General features: G+C 35.1%; 1 long non-coding RNA gene across 1 annotated transcript; it reads left to right on the top strand.

Annotated features, from left to right (window-relative positions):
* The first annotated feature begins 233 nt into the window (after positions 1-233).
* LOC127984321 (uncharacterized) lies at positions 234-2063 on the top strand. The gene is made up of 3 exons (XR_008160573.1): positions 234-284; positions 413-482; positions 1189-2063. It is a non-coding gene; the product is annotated as an uncharacterized LOC127984321 (long non-coding RNA).
* The last annotated feature ends 4061 nt before the right edge of the window (positions 2064-6124 follow it).

Below are 6124 nucleotides of genomic sequence, written 5' to 3'. Positions count from 1 at the left end.
TGATTTTATGTATGTATGTATATGTTAATATTTTATTGAAACCATTGATGTCCCTCTTTGCAGAACTCAAACTAACTGGAGTTAAGGACACACAAGTCTGCTTGTGTGAGGAGGTGGTTTTCTCAGCTTCTTCTGAAGAGAGGGAAAGATCGTTTAAGGCAAGTAAACTTCATAATTTCATGTTATCAGTTGTTGTTGTGTTTTACTAAGAGTAAAATAATTTTTGTTTTTGTAGATGTTAAAAGCAAGAGACATGGGAGAGCATCATTCCTTTGAGATTTTATGTAAGTTATTTTTAGAAAATAAATGTTTCTGTTGTCTCCTGCCAGTTTACTTCACATTTTGATGCAACAAAAGTGTGATTACGTGCTCATTTCATTAAGACCATTGATGTCTGTGTTTTTTATTGCAGAACTCAAACCAACTTTGGAGTTGTCTTGTCTGATTTGGAGAGTCATTATTCTTGGTCTTCGCTCTTAAAGGTAAAGTTCACACAAAAAAATAATTTACTTGCCCTCAAGTCATTCCAAACCTATAAGACTTTTGTCTCTTTACAACATAAATTAATATATTTTTAGTTTTCTCATAATATTTGTTAATCCATTTATAGTTTAGATAATCAGTATTTTCAAGCTTCATAAATATAGAGTTATTGTAGAAGTAAATTCTGATATTTATATATGAATACATCTTAAATTATATGATAGCAAACATGTATGTTCAAAATAAAATACTGGTCTCCCAGACCAGCAATGGAGGACACAAATTAAGAGAATATTAAATATATTCATATGTTTTCCAAAAAATGAGCAGAGTTTGTATGAGTCTGGAAAAACATGGGGAGAGTAAATTATGAACATTTTTAATTATTTGGTGAACTAACGGTTTGAAGAGCAGCCCTCCATGTCCATGAATATTGTGATGTATGTGAATGTCATGTCTGTTTTAATGTTTCAGTAAAGAAGCTTTCTGAAAGCAATATTTATTCAAACAATATCGCATGTCCTCACACTAGTGCTACCATTATAGCATTCTGTAGCGCTGTGGTGGACTGAGACATTAAACAACCACACAAAGTGTTGAAACTTTAAAACCGATTATTTACCTATCCTTACGGATGTGAATACACCTCTACCTGAAAATGGATAGTTTAATCATGTTTAATTTTTTCAAATGTGTTTCTCTTAGGCCACTGATGAAGAACAGGCGGTGACTGGGATGAATCCTGGTCAGAGAGGAGAATCTTCTTTCCCCTAAACTGATGCAGTAGTGGTTTTAAAGGAGGACGCTGCCCTGGATGATGTAGAAGATGTCACATGCTGTGCTGATGGGGTTTCTTCATGACTACATCAGTTATGCTAAAGAGATCATGAAAATTGACCGTGATGCATGATCTGTATTCATGGACTATGAAACAAACTGTAAGTGTATAATTTGTTAAAAAAAAAAAAAAGTTAAATGCTTTTTCTGTGTTGTTTAGTAGAAGAGTTTACACTCTGTCATTCATACACCTGTCATTTTCTTTCACACACACACATGCGTCTGTTAAATGTTATAATATCAAAGTTAATGTTGTGATTTATTTGTGTACTGTCATGCCAGAATAGTTGGAAAAAAACCTAACTAATTGTAAATTTATTGCATGTGTTTTCGTATATTTTTATACAATATATAAAATTGAACAAAGTCCAATTTGATCTTAAGTTATATTCATCAAATGTTCAATGCTTTGTTTATGAACTCTGTAGCTGTTAATGCCATCCTTTTCTGCATTTCTTCTAACATGTTACTTTTTGACTTTTTTCTTGTTTTTAATAAATATTTTCCTTTTGGTAATTATTATTTGTGTGTAAAAGTGATATTTAAAATGAACAACATTTGTAGGTTTAATGCCTAGCTCAATTTGGGTTAATTTTAACGTAGAAATGCATTGTTTCCCCACATGGCTGCACTCTGCGAGTTTATTTTCTGCCAGCAGGAGGCGCTAAGAGCGGGAGAGGTAGGTTTCTCCGGTAACGGCTGCAGAGCGGTGCTGAGCTCACAAACGCTGCTTTATCAAGCACATGCGAAATGATATCGAACATTTTCTAAATACAGTAGTTTTCCTTCTGAAATACAGTGATAAAAAACACCCGCTCTGTTTTTTTAAACACTGCAATATAGTCATTTTAAACCATAAAAAAGGCAACCCAGCAGGCTGGGTTAAATATGATAACCCAACTGGTTGGGTTAAAATAACCCAGCGCTGGGTTCGTCCCTTTTTGACCCAGCGCTGGGTTGTCAAAATAACCCAAATTGGGTTGTTTTCAACCCAGCAGTTTTTAGAGTGTGGTGAAGGCCCTGAGTGGCAGAATGGGGGATATTTCAACACCACGAGACACTGGCTGTCAGAGCTAATGAACCCTTTCCAGTACCTATTTGACAGTAAAATGTCCCCTATAAATAAAATATATGCTTAGTTGAGTAAATTGGGTCCATGCTCTTAATACACATCTTCCAGTGTTGACTGCTTCTGTCAGTGCAGAAGATTTACTTTTTAATTAATATGATTTTCTAAAAGTTTTACATATACACAAAATATATATAATTTTTTATTTTTTAATTAATAAAAATGACAGTGAAAATGACATTAAAAAATTTAAGCTGACAAATTTTCATTTAACATTTGAGGACCAAATTAAGCATATTAGAATGATTTCTGAAGGATCGTGTGACACTGAAGACTGGAGTAATGATGCTGAAAATTTAGCTTTGCCATCACAAGAATAAATAACATTTTAAAATATATTCAAACAGAAAACAAGTATTTTAAATTGTAATAAAATGTAATAATATTACTGTTTTACTGTATTTTAATTAAATAAATGCAACCCTTTTTGAGAATAAGAGAATTAAAAAAAACATTCCTATTTAACTTTTGAACAGTAGTATATGTAATAATTATTGTTTTTGTAATATATAACAGCCATAAAACCTGAACATCCATATTTGTTGTATTTACTGTATACAGATAACATTTGTGTATACATATCAGGATGATTTTTCACCTTAGGGTGCCATTATCTTTTACTTACACAAAATGTGCTCTTTCTACATTGGATTTCTGTAAATAGTTGAAACCAAACATCAATATATCGTTCGATTTTTTTTCCCCAAAAAACTGGAGTATAACTGTCCTAATCAAATAATCTGACAAGGCACATTCTGGCTTTGTATATTTAAATACAAAAGGACCACCATTCGTCTTTTTAAATTAGCGTAATTGCTGACAAATGTTACCAGCATTTTTCTGTAGGCAGAGCCACATGCATTGGCCAAGTTGGATTTGAATCGTTGGCATAAGGGCAAAGATAACTTTGTCTGGCATGGGTCTGGCTCCGCTGAAGAAAGAGGATATCGTGTACCCGCCTCAGTTGCTCAGAAGAATTAATAAGGTGATGCAGCCAAGACGGAGGCCGGAAGCATCCCTAAATAAATAACACGGTAAATAAGGGGTCGATCCCATAAAAGGTGGTAAAAACTCTTCTGGTCTCAGGGCTGGGCTGAGCAAGAAGGGAAACTGGCCCTGCAACCAACAGGATTGCCCGGAATATAAGGCTTGGGATTGCATGCTGAATAGTCATTGGTAGGGCTTCTCCAAAACTGGTGACTAGATTTCTTAGCAAGACGAGAATAGGAAGTAGACCTCTTTAATTTGACCATCCAAGAGCATGAAGGAAGACGCAACAGCCAAATGCAGAAGGAAGTGCCAATACTGGAGGCTGCAGTTGATAGTATGCGTCAAGCAGACATTAGATTTACTGGAAGCAGCTGTAGGAAAAATATTTTGCTTTCCTACTTGCTTTCCACTTACAGAAAAAAAGATACAAAAGCTGTCACTGGGTGGTACAGTTTCAAAATATATTAAATTGTACAATTTAGGTACTAAAATGCACCATTTAGATATGCATCTTTTAGGCATAAATAAGGTACAAACCACCCACCACAGTGACACTTTTTTCCAGAGAGTTGTCTACCATCTATTTTTTTTATATCTTACACATTATTAGCAATAACTGTATAGTAATTATAATTTATTATCTATTCCAGTAGCTTGTAAAATAGCACTGTTTTTAATAAGGGCAACTGTTTTTTTTTTATGACATTTTTCCCATTTATATTAATTCAAATTCAAATTAATAACGTGTAAAGCTGTTTTTGTGGTTTAAATTGTTGATGAAATCAAATACAAAGTAGCAAAGTAGAGTTATTTTTTTTTTCTTCTCAAAATCAGTAATGTTAAATGTGAAGTTAATTTAACGGATACTTGACCACTACGTCAATAGTCTTCACAGAGGCACTAAAAAAATAATAACATAGGCCTATTCAAATAATATGCAATGTTGACTACTGCAGGGGCGTTTTTGTCTCCACATTTTAAGTACCTGCTTACTTACCTTGCCCCCTAATTTTAGATAATTTCTAACCTTAATGCCGATATTTGATGACCATTCTGGACTTCTTTCAAAGAAACAGTGAGAAGCCAGAAAACAGTCTGTCTCTAATAGTTATAGCCGTGCCAGTCCAGGCAGCACCAGCACAAACCCTGATGAGGGTGTAGATGTGGATGAAGCAGAAGGTTTCACTGCCCTGCAGCTGCATCATTATATGAATCCAAGTTTTTAAAGTGTGGGCAGTGTGGAACAGAACCAGTAGTTTGAGCATGTGTGTGTGTGTGTGTGTGTGTGTGCGCGCGCACCCAAAGTCTCTTTAAGATATTAAGGTAATCTATAGTCTTTGTGTGCGCACAGTGGTATTAGGGTTAAGGCTTGGTCATTTGTGTACTGCTGGCTGAATCCTGTCAAATCCACACTGCCTCCTGCTGCCCCCTGCAGGCACATGTCACATGTTCAGAGAAACAGACACAGCAACATCTTATCTGTAATCTTAAACTAAAGGGAATCTTCTAGTAACAACGCATGACTTGGACTAGACGGTATTAATAAGTTGTGGTTTGGAATAATATGTGAGGCATTGTGAAAGTACTCAAAAAATCCTGAATTGAATTAGGTTTCTTCAAATAATGCTTGGACATGCATAGCTTGAGGCTGGCAATCAAAGTTACTCAGAAATATCTGTCACGTTGCCAGAAGTGGAAACATATTCATGCTCAGACATTATTTTAGCCAGACGGTGACACTGACTAAGCTGAAGCGCTGTTTCTCTTGAGTGCATCCACGTCAGTTTAGAAGGAGGTGGGATGTAGTTTAATCATTATATGCAAAAACACAGAGCAGGCCAATTAATGGGGTCTCATACATTTAGAGCTGTATTGTTTGTAAACAAAGAATCCCTTTCTGAGGCAGCGTTAACAATCAGTCGGTGATGTCATCCAGTGACAATGTGGCTGTGTGACTGTCCCTCGGAGGACAGCAGAGGGAGGTGGTCCCTGGCCCTCTGTGCCCTCTGGGATTGGCACTAGAATGGGTCCCCTGCCAAAGTTGAGCTAACAAGCTATCAGTGCGATAATGCTACCTAAAATCTGATGCTGTCCAGTCACGATTTCTGAAGAATTTTTGCAAATTTTGCAGTAGTGGATTATTTTAATGTAATTTCAGCAACAAATCTAAATATGTAAAGGAAAAGCATGGGTTTCTCTTAAACTCTGGAACGTCTTATGTCCCAGGGGTTGAATTTATTGAAATTAACTTATTTAAGTCATGGCCTACTGGTTAGAGACTCGAACTTGTAACCCAAAGGTTGCGAGTTCGAGTCTTGGGCTGGCACGAATTGTATGTGGGGGGAGTGAATGTACAGTGCTCTCTCCACCTTTAATACCACGACTGAGGTGCCTTAAATTTATTAATGCCTTAATCATCAATATTAATATTAATTAATAAATATAGTAATTATAAAATGAAAAGATTATTCCCCACAAAATAGGAATTATGAATTTGAAAAATCTGATAATCAAAACAACACATAGTAAAATAAGCTTGGGACCATTTTAAAATTTCCTTTATATATATATATATATATATATATATATATATATATATATATTTTTTTTTTTTTTTCAATCAAGCTTTGATAAAACTGTACAGTAATAATAATTGTTATTATATTTAGGATACATGCTGGCTAT

Source organism: Carassius gibelio, chromosome B20 (assembly GCF_023724105.1).
Source record: "Carassius gibelio isolate Cgi1373 ecotype wild population from Czech Republic chromosome B20, carGib1.2-hapl.c, whole genome shotgun sequence".
Lineage (NCBI taxonomy): Eukaryota > Metazoa > Chordata > Actinopteri > Cypriniformes > Cyprinidae > Carassius > Carassius gibelio.
Note: the sequence above shows the minus strand (reverse complement) of the source record. Positions and strands in the feature narration are given on the sequence as shown.